Source organism: Salvelinus alpinus, chromosome 9 (assembly GCF_045679555.1).
Source record: "Salvelinus alpinus chromosome 9, SLU_Salpinus.1, whole genome shotgun sequence".
Lineage (NCBI taxonomy): Eukaryota > Metazoa > Chordata > Actinopteri > Salmoniformes > Salmonidae > Salvelinus > Salvelinus alpinus.
In genome coordinates, this window is record NC_092094.1 from 71,644,990 (window position 1) to 71,660,664 (window position 15,675).

The following is a 15,675-nucleotide window of genomic DNA, read 5'->3' on the forward strand; positions in this document are numbered from 1 at the left end:
GTAGGGGTGGTATACAGAAGATAGCCCTATTTGGTAAAAGACCAAGTCCATATTATGACAAGAACAGCTCAAATAAGCAAAGAGAAATGACAGTCCATTACTTTAAGACACAAAGGTCAGTCAATGAGGAAAAGGGCAGTCGCAAAAACCATCAAGCGCTTTGATGATACTAGCTCTCATGAGGATCGCCACAGGAAAGGAAGACCCGGGTTACCTCTGCTGCAGAGGATACGTTCATTAGTTACCAGCCTCAGAAATTGCAGCACAAATAAATGCTTAAGGGTTCAAGTAACAAACACATCTCAACATCAACTGTTCAGAGGAGACTGCGTGAATCAGGCCTTCATAGTCAAATTGCTGCCCGGTAACCACCAATAAGAAGAAGAAGAGACTTGCTTGGGACAAGAAACACAAGCAATGGCCATTAGACTGGTGGAAATTTGTCCATTGGTCTGGAGTCCAAATGTGTGATTTTCTTTGGTTCCAACCTGTGTCTTTGTAAGACGCAGAGTAGGTGACAGATGATCTCCGCATGTGTGGTTCACACTGTGAAGCATGGGGGAGGTGGTGTGATGTGGGGGGGCTTTGCTGGTGACACTGTCAGTGATTTTATTTAGAATGTAAGGCACACTTAACCAGCATAGCTACCACAGCATTCTGCAGTGATACGCCATCCCATCTGGTTTGCGCTTAGTGGGACTGTCATTTGTTTTTCAACAGGACAATTGCCCAACACACCTCCAGGCTGTGTAAGGGCTATTTGACAAAGAAGGAGAGTGATTGAGTGCTGCATCAGATGACCTATTCTCCACAATCACCCGACCTCAACCCAATTGAGATGGTTTGGGATGAGTTGGACTGCAGAGTGACGGAAAAGCAGCCAACAAGCGAACTCCACATATGCTGTTGGAAAAGCATTCCATGTGAATCTGGTTGAGAGAATGCCAAGAGTGTGCAAAGCTGTTATCAAGGCAAAGGGTGGCTACTTTGAAGAATCTAAAATATATTTTGATTTGTTTAACACTTTCTTTTTGTTACTACATGATTCCATGTGTTATTTCATAGTTTTGATGTCTTCACAATTTTTCTACAATGTAGAAAAAATAAAGAAAAACCCTTGAAGGAGTAAGAAATTGTGATTTTTCAAAACCTGCAGAGGGAGGGTATTTTCTTGCTCCCCACGTCACTGAGATCTCGTAGGGTTTGATAATCACTGTTTTTAAAATGTTTAACTTTTGTTGATGTCAATGGGTAAAACATATGTAGCCACTGGTTTTGTGCTGGAGATAATGGAGACAATGAATATGAGATTGAAATGTGGCGGAGTTGCTCTTTAAGGGTATTTTAGTAGCTTTAAAAGGTTGGGACGTTTCAGGTTGGTTTGAACGGACTGACGCATCTTCTAGTCTGGATGTGAACTGTGTAAAACTAGCCTTGTCAATTATGTTTGCTGCTGGCTGGACAGGGATGACTTGTTGATGTGGTACGGCAATCCTGTGGGATAATGGATATGGACCTGTGTTTCTGTCGTTCTCCCCCCAGCACTGTAACGTAGCGCCTACATGTACAATCCCTGCACCCGTCTCTCTTCCACCTGGGATCTAACAGGCAGCTTTCAAAATAAAATTCCTTCTCCGGATAATTTCTTGTGATCAGAAAATATTCATGTTCTCAGGTTAAGGAATTTTCAGACGCTAGGGCGACCCAACCCCCTTTTACTCCCCCCTCACTCGGAGTGTACTCCTATTTTCTTCTGATGCTATGCAAGTGACTTATTCTCTATTTTGCTTTGCATAAGCGCTAACGTGTATGGATGGAAGCTTTCATCAATGGCGTGCCCATACGTCGCTTTTTCCCCCCTCAGTGTTATTTTCGAGACGACTCATCTCGAACTCCATCAGCGCGTTGAAAAGGGCCAGCGTGTAACGAGTTGGTTGGGTTTCTCTCTTTCCAGCCAGCCCATTTTGCTTTTGAAACTCCTCATGCGAGCAGTCTCGCAGCGCAAGCTAAATAGCCATAAAAATAGAATGGTTGGTGAACCACACTTTTTTTTTTAGCTCTGTTTTGAATGAATGAATATTTCGAAGCTGCTGGCTCGTTTTCACGTCGCAGGGTCTTGTTGTATCCAGGCGCTGGGGGACAGAAATAGGGCCGTCATCACTCTTTGATCCGTTCTCTCTGACTTCTCTGGTTGGAGTGCTGTGTTGACTTTGGCCCGTTCTGGTGAAGGGGTCTGCTGAGGCAACACACGGTCCATGTGTGAGGCATCACTCTCCCGCCATCTGGAGGGCCCTCATGCTTCCTCTCATATACCACTCCTTCATCTCCTTCTTTTTCCCCCATGCCCATTGGTAGCTCACTCGCATCACGTCACATTTGCTGCTAAAGTTCCATATTACGCTTAAAATGTCCTACTTGAGTTAAGTGTGAAATCTCTGTTATAGGTTTGGTTTCCCATACACAGATTTAAGCCTTGTCCTGCACTACAAAGAAAAGTAATAGAGAATCCCAAAGAGTTGTAAGAGAGCATTTGAGTGTTTTCTCCACCGTCTTGCTCGTAGGTTTCATGAAATCCACTTTCCCTTGTACAGTAGCCAACTTTCGTCGTGTCACAAGGTGATTTACGCTGTGTCGCTATGATTGTTTTATTGCACCTGCATATACCCATATTAGGATATGTCAGGCACTTCGTCGTCTGGCATTCCTGCCCTTCCCTCCCCGCCTCTGTGACATGGGCCTGCCTTTGTCCTGAGTAAAAAGGCTACAGGAAGGCCTGGCTACCACGGTAGCTAGCTCCTGCCCCACAGGAATCCTTAACACTCCCAGACCTGACTAGCTCATTTGTGTTCTGGAATACCAGGCTTTTTTATGATCCAACATTCTTTTTTTTCTTTTCTTTTTTTTGTTGTGTGTCTGGATTTTTTTGTCAAGCTGGCCCTCCTCCCCTTTGCTGTGAACTGAACAATGCCCTGTCATGGTTCTACACGTTGGATTCAGTTACTTAATGGAGCCACGGTTTGCTCATTCTCATTTTCTCACTGTGGCATGCTGCTATACTCAGCATCCTCGTTCCTTCCCTCAGTGACAGACATCTTTTAATTTGACTGTGTTGGTGCCCTTGATTACTTTGATAACTCACATCTGGCACGCAGAGGCATGTTTTTCCCCTCCCTGGTCAAACAAGGGCACAGTGACTGTTCACCCACCCACTTGGACCGACCGACTTTTTGTAACTATCCCCTTTCTCACATCCTCCCTTTTTTTTTTTGATTTTTCCCTTTCTCCGTCTCTCGCTCCCTCTCCTCCACTTTTCCTCTCCCTTCATTTCCCTCTCCTCCCCTCATGCTGGTCTGAGGATGGGTGTGGATAGGTGGGCCCCAGCATCGGCCATGAAAGAATGCAGTTAAAGTCCTGTTTTATCTGCTCTCCCTCCGAGCTGGAGGTCTAAGAGACATCTTGTCCCCCAGACATGCCAAACACAAAATCCCTGAATGGGCAGCAGACCTTTACAAGAAAGCAATACCAATCAATTCTGAATTGTTGGTAAAGTCCAAGAAATACCTTTTTACCCAAGTTAGTCACCCTGTTGAGTGCATTGGCCTGGGAAATGTACTGTAAGTATTTTGAAATGAAGTGCAGTAGCAGTAGGCTAGTATTACTGCTGTTGGTGATCACGATGAGAATTGTGAAGTACTGTGCTTTCATTTGTTGAGATTCGCTCTCTTCCCTATGTTTGGGCGTACAGTGCGGGACAAAAGCCGAGCCGTTTGAAAGAGAAGACTTGAGGGTACTTTTCATCTCGGGATAACCTATTATAATAGCGCATTACAACAAGCCCTTCAGGTTTTGAGTGAAATGAAGGAGCTCGCAGGCTGCTTGCCTTCGGGGCATATGAAAGCTTTATCAATATGGTACAACATTGCTGTCCAACTTCCCTATCTGATGGAATGCAAATACGAGCAGGAGGCATGCACTTGCGGTTTGTAAATCGCCTGCAAATTACATCTATTTGGTGTTCTATTTTTTTTTTTTCATGTCGTACTCCACCCTCCCGCCTTCATACCTCTCAGGGCGTCCTGTTCAGCATGTTTAATTTGGGCATTCCTTTACTTCGCTCGCAGACAAAACAACCCGAGAACTTTCTGAGTGAGCCACAGCCCCCCCCCCCCCCCCCCCCCTCTAATCACTCGCAGGAAATGGGCTCCCGTGCAAACCAGCCCCAGCGCAAAATAACCCTGCGTGTATTTTAAGGCCATGAAATGTTGAGTTAAGGAAATGCTACATGATCTCTCCCCCAACACACTTTCTTTCTCCCCTGCTCTCGTCCCCTTAGTACAGCCTTTCTCTGTATTTTACTTATGCTTTCAGGCATGTCATTGGCGTAATCATGGAAAGGTACAATTTCTGAAGTAACTTGATGTACTTTCTCAATCTGTTTTTCTGCTAGTGGTCGTAGTTTAAATAGTTAGGCAAATGGCGTAATAATACTCCCTACTATTCAGCTGACGTAGACGGGGGATGCATGTTTCTGCGTGTAAAGGATGAGGGCCGAGGCCGCCTTCGAGAAGGATGTGGCTGATGTTCAGTTTACCATTTGGTTTTCAATGATTTAAGGGAAACCACACAGAGCGAGGAAAGGGCCACTTCAGAGTGTTTGGGGCTTGAAAATAATGGTGAGTCATGTTGTGCGAGCCTGTTTACTTCTTTATTTGGTTGTGAAATGGAGGGTTTGTCCCTGGTCAATGTCTGAGGTCTTTTGGGGTGTCTGAAATATCTGTAAGGACATGCCAACGAACTGGGATCCGAAACGTTGACGTTGTAGTAACAGGAGAGTCAATTGGTGGTTACATTTAGGTAAAAAGATGATGTACTTCAGCCATGACAATATCAACATTACAGTATACTTCTGAGGACCTCGTTATCACTCGTCTTGGCACACTTTTGAGTAGAAATTCCACGTTGAGTCGACCATTGAGGCAACGTTGTGTGTAGTGATGGGGAAAAAATGTACACAGTTGCATATCGCAATATATAATTGTTCGACAATATTATAGCGATATTTGACTCAAGTATCGATTTGATATCGGTTTGACAATATCACATTATTTTTGCGCTAGTTGACTGTACCTGCACCAAAACCAGTATTTTTCCTTCATAGCTTGTTCTCCTTTTTTAAATAGGGAGCCAATTTGTTTTCAGCACTTTTTTAAAATGTATTTCTTTGTCTGATCAAAACAAATTTCCTCATGGCTCTCTCTTGTCCCTCTGCAGCAGACCATATGGTGAGCAATATGTTTGGAACATCAATTTGCAATAAAATGACAGTCGAATCACAATACATATAGAATCGTGAGAATCGCAATATATATCGTATCGGCACCTAAGTATCGTGATAATATTGTATTGTATTGAGGTCCCTGGCAATTCCCAGCCCTAGACATAGAATGGAATGAATGGAGCACTGTTGGGCCAGCCAAAAACAAGGTGTCTGGTCATGCATGAGACAATTGAGGCGCAACGAAATGTGACACATATCTGACCGACTTCTCAGACCACCTCGTAGCCAATATGCCTCCATATGAATGGTTCATTTTACACTGAAGGCGTTGTCGGTTGACTGACTTACGAGTCAGTACCTAGCACAACAATGGTGAAATGTAAGCTATGAATCATTAATATGGTAGAATCATGAGAAACCCATAGTAATGTTTGTCCTCTGTGTTCTTCCTCTGGTTATAGGGCTTGTGGATGAAGCTCCTTTAGTGAAACCATCTGATGACAGACATTTACCAGCTGCTTAGCGCCCAACACGAGGATGTGTCCATAGAAAGTAAGTTTACGGTACGTGTGTTTTTGAATGTCTTTGTCAAGGCCATGTTTACACACAAGCTTACAGTATCTACAGTCTTTATATTATCATATATTAGTGTGTGTGCCTGTCTGTCCGTCTGTAAACACCCTCTCAGGACCGTCTCTATCTAACCTTGACTGGCCTTTTTTGACATGCTGTTTCATTCAAACTGTGACCGAATGTCTCTATTTGACAGTCGCAGTTTGAGAGAAACAGACAGTCTGCCTTTGACTGACTGTTTCTTTATAAAAAAAAAGGTGACTCTCTCGTGTGTGGTGTGTGCGCGTACGTACGCTCCCATACTGTGTGTATGGCAATGAGTCTGCGTCCAGCTGCTCAGTTGAAAGAGGAAACGCAGAGAAAATGTGGTGGGGAAGGTTCCGGATTCCAAGGCCGTTCCTTACCTCTGAACCCTTTGTGAGCTGGTTTCCTGGTGGGCCAGGTCAGTGTTGCACTCAATCTGGCGCCGTGTTTCCTTCCCTGTACCCATAGGTCAGCAAGGAATGGCAAACTCGCACATATACAGTGCCGGCTCACCTGGAGACCCTTGGTAACACCCTCCCGGTAATGTGCTCTCTCTGTCAAACTTACTCAGCACTGGGAGAAGCCAAATAAAATCACTGAGGCAGCCTGACTCTGATCTTTTTTTCCACTAATTTGTCTTTTGACCAATCACATTTTTTAGCTGATCTGATTGGTCAAAATACCAATTAGTGGGGGGAAAAAATAAAATAATTGGGGATGCCTGTCTAAACGCAGCCTGACTGGTCTAGTCAGGCTACAGGCACTGTCTTCAGCATGCTAGTAACTGTGCGGAGTGTCTATGACTATTTACTACCTGTGGTGAAATTATAAAGTATTCAAAGGAGACAGTTTAATCCCATAGAGGCCTTTATTAATTGGTCTTCCCATTGGGTTGTTGTCGTTAAGGTTGGGTGGTATCCAGATTTTCATACCGTTGCTGTACCATACCGGGGTGTACGTATTACCAAATGTGCACACAAGGGGCACCATTTCTTATTTTTTTACCGCACAAAACAATTTAGGCAACGGGGATCTTGATCCAGGAAGGGATTGAATGTCTTTGATGTAACCGAGAAGCTTGATCTTGACGTCTAGCCACTTAGCTAGCACGTTAGCAAACCAAATGCACAGCTGGAGCTCTGAGCTGGATATCATTTACTTGACACAGATTTCTTATACTTAGTTATAAGCAGTGGCGTAGCACGTGCCCCTGCGTGGTGGGGGTGCCTCCAACATAATTGTTGTATTATATTTTTTTGCGGTATTGGAAATCATACCGTCGGTATTTCGAAATACCCCGGTATATGGTATATCTCCCAAGCCTAGTTGCCATGGTAAAGGGCATAGACTGTATTTGAGTAAAGAGACTGTATGAATGTGATATGCTGTGTCATATCTCCCAGTGGTAGAGGCTAAAGTGGCTATATCCCAACATATATTGTAATCAGCTATATTTAAAGATGGCTCTGACAGTAATGTGTCAATCAAGCTGTCTCTGTGTGCGTATCCCAGACACATTTATGGGTCTGTCTGTCTCTGTGGACTCGTGTAGCAGGTAAGCTGAAAACCTAGAGTCCTCTCCTCCTCACTCTCTGTATAGTTCCACCCCTTTCCTCAGTTTATTTCCATGGGTTTATTACTGTATGTGTCATTAAATACCGCTGCATTATAGGCCAAGAGGGGGGGTTGAGGCTCCCGTCTCTGCTCTGTCGCAGCGGCAGAGCTACGCCAGACAGTGTGACGTCTGTTCCCCATTCACCACCGACAGCATTACACAACTCCGCCTCTGTTTCTCTCCCTCTTCTTATCTTCCTCCCGCTCTTTCTACTGCATCTATCTCGCACTTTTTGCTCTCATTTTCCTCTCTGCCTACCTTTCCCCATCTCTCTTTATTTCTCTCCCTCCCACTCTTATCTTCCTCCCTCTTTCTCTCTATCTCCCCCTCTCTTTCTCACTCTCCTCTAGCCTGTGATGATGAGTGCAAGAGAGTGCTGCATTCCTGCTGCAGTGTTCCGGTCTGGCAAAGCCCTGTTCAGCATTCTGTGGGCTCACTCCCCACCGCGTTGTAGCTTGCTCGCTCTCTCGCATGCTGTCCCCCCCCCCCCCCCACCACCGCACTTAGTTACTCACCCTTCTCTCTCGGCCTCTCGCACAAGAGATGCAGTGAATCTGATGCGCCCACAGTGCCACCTTGCAGCCGCAGCGGGTGTCTGTTGCCAACACTCTGGCTGCCAGGCTGTGCCAACCGGGGAGTGCTGGCACCCAGACAGACTGACAAAAGACATCGACGGAGAGAGGGAGGAAGAGGGTATATGTTAATCAACCTTTAAATTTTTTTTTATTTGTCACATGCGCTGAGTACAACAGGTGTAGACCTTACTGTGAAATGCTTACTTACATGCCCTTAACCAACAGTGCAGTTCAAGAAATAGGGCTAAGAAAATATTTACAAAATAAACTAAGGTAAAAAATATAATCAAAAGTAACACAGTAAAATAACAATACCGAGGCTATATAGAGGGGGTACTGGTACCGAGTCGATGTGCGAGGGTACAGGTTAGTCGTACATGTAGGTAGGGGTAAAGTGACTATGCATAGATAATAAACAACAAGTAGCATCAGTGTAAAAATAAAAGGGGGGGGTGCCAATGTAAATAGTCTGGTTGCCCTTTGGTTAATTGTTCAGCAGTCTTATGGCTTGGGGGTAGAAGCAGTTAAGGAGCCTTTTGGACCTAGACGTGGGGCTCCAGTACCGCTTGCTGTGCAGTAGCAGAGCGAACAGTCTATGACTTGGGTGACTGTAGTCTTTGACAATTTTTTGGGCCCTTCCTCTGACACTGCCTAGTATATGGCAGGAAGCTTGGCCCCAGTGATTTACTGGGCTGTACGCACTACCCTCTGTAGCGCCTTACGGTCGGATGCCGGGTAGTTGCCATACCAAGCGGTGATGCAACCGGTCAGGATGCTCTCGATGGTGCAGCTGTAGAACTTTTTGAGGATCTGGGACCCATGCCAAATCTTTTCAGTCTCCTGAGGGGGAATAGGTGTTGTCGTGCCCTCTTCACGACTGTCTGGGTGTGTTTGGACTATGATAGCTTGTTGGTGATGTGGACACAAGGAACTTGATACCCTCGACCCACTCCACGACAGCTCTGTCGATGTGAATGGGGGCGTGTTTGGCCCTTTTCCTGTAGTCCACGATCATCTCCTGTGTCTTGCTCACGTTGAGGGAGAGGTTGTTGTCCTGGCACCACACTGCCAGATCTCTGACCACCTCCCTATAGGCTGTCTCGTCGTTGTCGATGATCAGGCCTACCACTGTTTTGTCGTCAGCAAACTTAATGAGGGTGTTGGAGTTGTGCTTGGCCACGCAGTCATAGGTGAACAGGGAGTACAGTAGGGAACTAAGCACACACCCCTGAGGGGCCCCCATGTTGAGGTTCAGTGTGGCAGATGTGTTGTTGCCTACCCTTACCTCCTGGGGGCGGTAACGTAAGTGCTACGGGGTGGTAGTCATTAATGTAGGTTACTTTAGTTTTCTTGGGCACAGGGACTATGGTGGTCTGCTTGAAACATGTAGGTATTACAGATTCGGTCAGGGAGTGGTTGAAAATGTCAGAGGAAGACACTTGCCGGTTGGTCCGCGCATGCTCTGAGTACACGTTCTGGTAATCTGTCTGTCTCCGTGGCCTTGTGAATGTTGACCTGTTTTAAGGTCTTGCTCACACCGGCTACGGACAGCGTGATCACACAGTTGTCCGGAACAGCTGGTGTTCTCATGCATGCTTCAGGGTTTCTTGCTTCGAAGTGAGCATAAAAGGCATTTAGCTCGTCTGGTAGGCTTGCGTCACTGGGCAGCTCGTGGCTGGGTTTCCCTTTGTAGTCGCCTTTTGAAGCGTCTTTGACTTGTACCCGAGGGCATCTGTTTTGTTTCTTCTCCCACTCACTTGCTGTTGCCGACATACATGAGCACTCTCTCTTGCTCACTCACTAACATACTTACGGTCTACTTGACACATACATTACACACACACACACACACACCAGGGTTTCCGTTAGGAAAATGTGGCGCCGGAAAACGTGACCGGGAAGATTTGAATTTACCGGCCATTTGAGAAATTTACCGGACCCATATGCATTGGGTGCATAACCTATTAGGGTGTCAGAAATGACAGAAATCACATTTTAGATTATGGTAATGCATCTTGACAGAACATGCAACTCATGTAATGAATCAGCCAATAAAACCATAATTTTCAAACATTTGCCAAAATGCAATTTGTGTGAAGAAGAAAAGCACCATTCTAAACAGTGTACCTGATTGTGGTTCCATATGTGACAGAGATTAAAATCTGTTAGAAACTTAGAAAGAGGGGGAATCTAAAGATGCAACAACTAGGATGGTTGCTAATATGACTAGGATTGTGCCTTTGGCTTCTGGACAAAGAAGGAAAGTTGATAAATAAACTAATAAAACAGGAGAGAAATGGCATAGCGGTGGGACCAATAGGGAAGTAAATACTTTTGCCAAAATGATATACAGTTGATGTCGGAAGTTTACATACACCTTAGCCAAATACATTTAAACTCAGTTTTTCACAATTCCTGACATTTAATCCTAGTAAAAATTCACTGTCTTAGGCCAGTTAGGATCACCACTTTATTTTAAGAATGTGAAATGTCAGAATAATAGCAGAGAGAATTATTTATTTCAGCTTTTATTTATTTCATCACATTCCCAGTGGGTCAGAAGTTTACGTACACTCAATTAGTATTTGGTAGCTTTGCCTTTAAATTGTCAAATGTTTCAGGTAGCCTTCCACAAGCTTCCCACAATAAGTTGGGTAAATATTGGCCCATTCCTCCTCATTAAAATGAGTTTTAATGACTCTAACCTAAGTGCATATAAACTTCTGACTTCAACTGTAAATACTCCTGTCTATACAGAAAGATAATCATTCAAAATACTTCTGGTGTAACTGAGTCAGGTTTGTAGGCCTCCTTGCTCGCACAAGCTTTTTCAGTTCGGCCCACATTTTCTATAGGATTGAGGTCAGGGCTTTGAGATGGGCACTCCAATACCTTGCCTTCGTTGTCCTTAAGCCATTTTGCCACAACTTTGGAAGTATGCTTGGGGTCATTGTCCATTTAGAAGACCCATTTGCGACCAAGCTTTAACTTCCTGACTGATGTCTTGAGATGTTGCTTCAATATATGCACATAATTTTCCTGCTTCATGAAGCCATCTATTTTGTGAAGTGCACCAGTCCCTCCTGCAGCAAAGCACCCCCAGAACATGATGCTGCCACCCCTGTGCTTCATGGTTGGGATGGTGTTCTTTGGCTTGCAAGCCTCCCCCTTTTTCTTCCAAACATAACGATGGTCATTATGGCCAAACAGTTATATATTTTTTTCATCAGACCAGAGGGCATTTCTCCAAAGTGTACGTTCTTGCAGTTGCAAACCGTTGTCTGGCTTTTTTTATGGCGGTTTTTGAGCAGTAGCTTCTTCCTTGATGAGTGGCCTTTCAGGTTATGTCGATATAGGACTCGTTTTACTGTGGATATAGATACTTTTGTACCTGTTTCCTCCAGCATCTTCTCAAGGTCATTTGCTGTTGTTCTGGGATTGATTTGCACTTTTCACACCAAAGTACGTTCATCTCTAGACTGAACGCGTCTCCTTCCTGAGCGGTAAGACTGTGTGGTCCCATGGTGTTTATACTTGCGTACTATTGTTTGTACAGCTGATGTGGTACTTTTAGGTGTTTGGAAATTGCTCCCAAGGATGAACCAGACTTGTGGAGGTCTACAATTTTTTTTCTGAGGTTTTGGCTGATTTCTTTAGATTTTCCCATGATGTCAAGCAAAGAGGCACTGAGTTTGAAGGTAGGCCTTGAAATACATCCACAGGCACACATCCAATTGACTCAAATCATGTCAATTAGCCTATCAGAAGCTTCTAAAGCCATGACATCATTTTCTGGAATTTTCCAAGCTGTTTAAGGGCACAGTCAACTTAATGTATGTAAACTTCTGACACACTGGAATTGTGATACAGTGAATTATAAGTGAAATAATCGGTCTTTAAACAATTGTTGGAATAATGACTTGTCATGCACAAAGTAGATGTCCTAACCGACTTGCCAAAACTATAGTTTGTTAACAAGACATTTGTGGAGTTGTTGAAAAATGAGTTTTAATGACTCCAACCTAAGTGCATGTAAACTTCTGACTTCAACTGTAAATACTCCTGTCTATACAGAAAGATAATCATTCAAAATAGCCACAGAAGAATCGAGGATCATTAGCATCTTTTGAAAAATATCTGTGGGTTGTTTCAAGTCACAAGCCCATAGTCCAATGCTTATTTGGGAACAACTCAAATAATAAGTTGCATGGACTCTGTGTGCAATAATAGTGTTTAACATGATTTTTTTAATGACTACCTCATCTCTGTACCCCACACTTACAATTATATGTAAGGTCCCTCAGTCGAGCAGTGAATTTCAAACGCATTCAACCACAAAGACCAGGGAGGTTTTCCAATGCCTTGCAAAGGTCACCTATTGGTAGATGGGTAAAAATATATAAACAGACATTGAGTATTTTGTTGAGCGTGGTGAAGTTATTAATTACACTTTGGATGGTGTATCAATACACCCAGTCGCTACAAATTTAGTCGTCCTTCCTAACTCAGTTGCCAGAGAGGAAGGAAACCGCTCAGGGATTTCACCATAAGGCCAATGGTTACTTTAAAACAGTTACAGCGTTTAATGGCTGTGAATGGAGAAAACTGAGGATGGATCAACAACATTGTAGCTACTCTACAATACTAACCAAATTGACAGAGTGAAAAGACAGAAGCCTTTACAGAAAAAAAATACTCAAACATGCATACTGTTTGCAACTAGACAATAAAGTAATACTGCAAAAAATGTGGCAAAGCAATTAACTTTTTGTCCTGAATACAAAGTGTTATATTTGTAAGGAACTTGTCTATCAGCACTGTATTAAAGACAACAATTGGTAAAAGAAAATTGTGATATACAGTGGGGCAAAAAAGTATTTAGTCAGCCACTAATTGTGCAAGTTCTCCCACTTAAAAAGATGAGAGAGGCCTGTAATTCATCATAGGTACACTTCAACTATGACAGACAAAATGAGAAAAAAAAATCCAGAAAATCTAATTGTGGGATTTTTAATGAATTTATTTGCAAATTATGGTGGAAAATAAGTATTTGGTCAATAACAAAAGTTTATCTCAATACTTTGTTATAAACACTTTGTTGGCAATGACAGAGGTCAAATGTTTTCTGTAAGTCTTCACAAGGTTTTCACACACTGTTTCTGGTATTTTGGCCCATTCCTCCATTACTTACATTACTTACTTAAACATTTAATTTTTTTAAATAGCCCAAATCCGTGTCCAAAAATACAGATTTCCGATTGTTATGAAAACTTGAAATCGTCCCTAATTAATCGGACATTCCGATTAATCGGTCGACCTCTAGTCTCGATCCTAACTAGTCTCCCATGATGCTGCAACCACCATGCTTCACCGTAGGGATGGTGCATGTTTTCCGTCAGACGTGATGCTTGACATTCAGGCCAAAGAGTTCAAACTTAGTTTCATCAGACCAGAGAATCTTCTTTCTCATGGTCTGAGAGTTCTTTTTTTTTTTTACATCAAGATTGTACTATTTCAATTCATAAGATTCATACAATACATTTATGGATATATCATTTTTAATCCCCCCCCCCCGGCAATATGATAACATAAAATGTACAATAAATAAATTATGATATAATTAGTTTTTATTATTACATAGGCTATGATGTATTGTTCAGTAGATTTACTATCACAGAAATAGGCTCAAATTGTTGATACACATTCATGGATGTAAAGGCCCGTTGGTTAAGATTTCATAAATGTCCACTGCTGCTTTTTTCCCATGTATCCACAGTGGACTCCTTGGCCCTGTGGGATCCTGGCCGTGGAGAGCTCCATAAGTACAATTTCCTTAAATGCGAGCAGCCATTGTTGCAATGGTAACCGACAATAATTTTCTTAGCTGCTGTGGTTCTTGACAACTACACTCTCCGTTGGTGTTCTGACAAGTGCAAGTCAGTCATCACCAAGCAACATCACTATAGGATCTGATGGCAATATGTCATCTATAAGTACAGAGATGACATTGTTGACTTTCCCCCAGAATTGAACCACCTCCTGGCATTTCCGCAGCACATGCTGAAAAGTACCAAGGTCCCCTGTGGTGCAGAACTCACATAATGGCGATGGACTAATACCCATGTGATGCCTTTTTTGAGGTGTTAGATTGGTTCTATGGCATATTTTGTAATTAATGAATTAGTGATTGGGGTTTCCAGATGATCCTAATATATTTTTTTCCATACTCTCTCCCATTTTAGTTGTCTGTCAGCAAGTGTAAAATAATTTTCCCATACAGTGGATAAAGTAAATGGTTTTTGTGCTGCTAGAATTGACTGTAGATATTAAAATCGACTCCTTTTGAGGGCCGTCTGTTCGTTAGAAGTTTGACCAATGGGTGTACTGCTAATTCTGCTCCCCAGGGGAACCCATAGGCTTGCATGGATAGGCAGAGTTGAAGGTAAAGACTAAATGATGAACCTGGGACATTAAAACACTGACGGATTTCACATTCACATTGAATATGTCTTTGAAAGTATAAATACCTTTCTTAGACCAAGAATCTGATATAAATGGTTTCTCACACACTAACAATTCTTTGTTAGGCCATATTGGAGAGTCCATTTAAGTCGTTTTCCACACATTTACTGAGTATGCTATAATGGGTCCAAACAATAATGCAAATATTTTTAGGAGTCAATCCAGAAAATAATAAATATTGTAATCTAATTGATGAAACGATTGACTCTTCTATAGCACGCCAAGGAACAGAAGCCTCTGGGTTTAACCAGGTCTTCAGGAAATTCATTTGGAATGATGGGTGATAAAAGTTTAGATTAGTCCACGTGATGCTTTTTTTCTCTGTAGTGTTGCATATTTAATCTGTGGTCGCTTTCTCCTCCAAATGAACTTCTTTATGACGGAGTCAAGTTTAGACCAATTGTCTATAGGAGGAGACAGTGGTAACATGGAACTCATAAAATTGATACGAGGGAGGACATTCATTTTAATATTTGAGATTCTAGCATGCAAAGAAGAGGCCATAGCGGACCATCTTTTTATGTCTTAGGATATTTTGAAAGGTTTCTAAGTAGTTCTTCCTGCAAGTAGTGTGAATAGAGGGGGGATATAGTAATGCCTAAGTATATATTTGTTTCTTCACTGAGATCATGGGTGGTAGTTGCAGACTTCTCATAGCTGAGTTAAGTAGAGCTGATTTTGTTTTTTCATGGTCAGAGTCCTTTAGGTGTCTTTTGGCAAATTCCAAGCAGGCTGTCGTGCCTTTTACTGAGGAGTGGCTTCCGTCTGACCACTCTACCATAAAGGACTGATTGGTGGAGTGCTGCAGATATGGTTGTCCTTCTGGAAGGTTCTCCCATCTCCACAGAGGAACTCTGGAGTTGTGTCAGAATGACCTTCGGGTTCTTGGTCACCTCCCTGACCAAGGCCCTTCTCCCCGATTGCTCAGTTTGGCCAGGGCGGCCAGCTCTAGGAAGAGTCTTGGTGGTTCCAAACTTCTTCCATTTAAGAATGATGGAGGCCACTGTGTTCTCGGGGACCTGCAATGGTGCAGAAATGTTTTGGTACACTTCTCCAGATCTGTGCCTTGACACAATCCTGTCATGGAG

At 43.1% G+C, this 15,675-nt stretch overlaps 1 protein-coding gene across 3 annotated transcripts in view; it reads left to right on the top strand.

The window, feature by feature from the left end:
- Window positions 1-15,675, top strand: part of luzp1 (leucine zipper protein 1) — an 83,672-nt gene that overhangs the window by 20,883 nt on the left and 47,114 nt on the right. For 2 of the 3 annotated variants that reach the window (XR_011666068.1, XM_071327083.1), the window contains exon 2: window positions 5,740-5,830. The gene's annotated coding sequence lies outside the window, so the exon portion shown is untranslated. Of the gene's footprint in view, window positions 1-5,739; window positions 5,842-15,675 lie in introns of all 3 variants that reach the window. The other variant, XM_071327084.1, reaches the window with a different exon arrangement.